Here is a 2,500-nt window from a genome sequence, read left to right as displayed (position 1 = left end):
TTAGCTCGGGTGGAGCTAGCAATGGGCGAGGTGAAGGGACGCCTCGATGTTGTAGAGCAAAGTGGGGAGGAGCTCGAAGGAGAGCTCAAGGAGTCCCTATTGAGTACTCTCAACACCATGGCATATGACCAAAAGGAGGAGTTTGCATCCTTTAAGGCTCATGTGTGGGAGGACATTTCCACCTTCAAGGATCAAATGCGGGAGGCGTTGGCCAAGATAGAAGCTTGTGTTGCTGAGGTACGTGAGGATTGGGCTTTGTGTAAGAGGGCAGTGGCTGGGGGAGCTACTACCTCACGAGAAGTGCCTAGGATGGAGGTGCCAAAGCCCAAGCCATTCCCTGGGAAGAGAGATGCACGGGAAATCGATAACTTTTTATGGCACATGGAGAGGTACTTCGAGGCAATGGCACTTAATGATGAAGCATCAAAGGTACGGACCGCTACTCTCTACCTCACTGATGATGCAACTCTATGGTGGCGTAGAAAGCATGCCGATATAGAGAGAGGTACGTGCACCATAGACACATGGGATGATTTCAAAATTGAGTTAAAGAAACACTTCTATCCCGAGAATGCCACCTTCTTGGCTAGGAAGAGCCTTAAAAGGCTTAAACACACAGGTTCTATTAGGGACTATGTGAAGGAATTCTCTACCCTAATGCTCGAAGTCCCGAGTATGACCGAGGAGGAACTCCTATTCAACTTCATGGATGGCCTCCAAGGCTGGGCTGTGCAAGAACTACAACGCCGAGGTGTGCAAGACCTTGCCTCAGCCATCACAGCGGCAGAGTCATTGGTAGAGTTTAGGAGAGATGACAGTTCTAAGGCCAAGAAGGGTACTAATGGGAAAGGTGGGGGAGAGAAGGGGCCTAAGACATACCCTCCCAAGGAAGGTAGCAGTAAACCATCTTCAAACAATGAGGGTAGGCCCAAGCAAGACAAAAGGGACAAGTTCACGCCCAAGGATAAGTGTTTCTTGTGTGATGGTCCCCATTGGGCCAGGGATTGCCCAAAGAGAAAGGCTCTTAATGCCTTACTCGAGGAGAAAGAAGACGATGAGGTACATATGGGGTCCCTACAACAACTAAGTTCCATCAAGGCTAAGACAGAGATCAAGGCCACAACCTTATAAAAAGGGCTAATGTACGTGGAGGTGCATGTCAAAGGTAAGCCCACTCGTGCCATGATAGACACAGGTGCTACGCACAACTTTGTCTCAATAGAAGAGGCGAAGAGACTTGGACTTAAAGGGATTAAGGAGGGAGGATGGCTTAAAGTCGTCAACTCCCAGGCCCGTCCCATACATGGTGTTGCTCGAGGGGTCAAGTTAAACATCAGGACCTGGAAGGGCACAGTTGACTTGTCGATAGTGCCCATGGATGATTTTCAAGTGGTGCTTGGCATGGATTTCTTATGAAGGGTTAAGGCCATACCCATGCCATTTATCAGCACGGTTTGCATTATGGAGGAAGAAGCTCCATGCATGGTCCCAACTATACACGGGACCAAGGACGGCCCAAAACTTCTTTCGGCTATACAGCTCGAGAAAGGAGTTAAGAAGGGGGAAACAACATACTTGGCAGCACTCTTAGAGCCTAAGGAAGACGGTCCAACTAAGGTGCTACCCAAGCCAATCGAGAAGGTCCTCGAAGAGTTCAAGGATGTGATGCCAAACGAGTTGCCCAAGAGACTTCCACCTAGGAGGGAGGTGGATCATGCCATTGAGTTGGAGCCAGGCGCCAAGCCACTAGCAATGGCACCATATAGAATGTCACCGCCAGAATTGGAGGAGCTAAGGAAGCAACTCAAGGAATTGTTGGATGCGGGATTCATTCGCCCTTCTAAAGCTCCCTACGGTGCCCCTGTTCTTTTTCAACGGAAGCATGATGGATCGCTTCGACAATGCATCGACTACAGGGCATTGAACAAGGTAACAATCAAGAATAAGTATCCCATTCCTTTGATAGCAGATCTATTTGATAGACTTGGTGGGGCAAGGTACTTCACCAAGTTAGACTTACGATCGGGGTACTACCAAGTCCGCATTACGGAAGGTGATGAGCCAAAGACAACATGTGTAACGCGATATGGCTCATACGAGTTCTTGGTGATGCCGTTCGGACTCACGAATGCCCCGGCTACATTTTGCACCCTTATGAACAAGATCTTCCACCCCTACCTCGATAAGTTCGTGGTGGTGTACTTAGACGACATCGTCGTCTATAGCAATACATTGGAGGAGCACGTTCAGCACTTGAGGATCATATTCAAGGAATTAAGGGACAATCAACTCTATGTCAAGAAGGAGAAATGTGCATTTGCACAAGAGGAAGTGATGTTCCTTGGTCACAAGATTAGAGGTGGAACCCTACAAATGGACGAGAGCAAGGTGCAGGCTATCCAAGAATGGGAGGCACCAACTAAAGTGACTGAGCTAAGGTCTTTCCTTGGCTTAGTTAACTATTATCGACGGTTCATTCAAGGTTACTCAAGAAGGGCAA

This window comes from Macadamia integrifolia, chromosome 9, assembly GCF_013358625.1.
Source record: "Macadamia integrifolia cultivar HAES 741 chromosome 9, SCU_Mint_v3, whole genome shotgun sequence".
Lineage (NCBI taxonomy): Eukaryota > Viridiplantae > Streptophyta > Magnoliopsida > Proteales > Proteaceae > Macadamia > Macadamia integrifolia.
The sequence above is the reverse complement of the archived record's forward strand: the minus strand, read 5'-3'. Positions refer to the sequence as shown.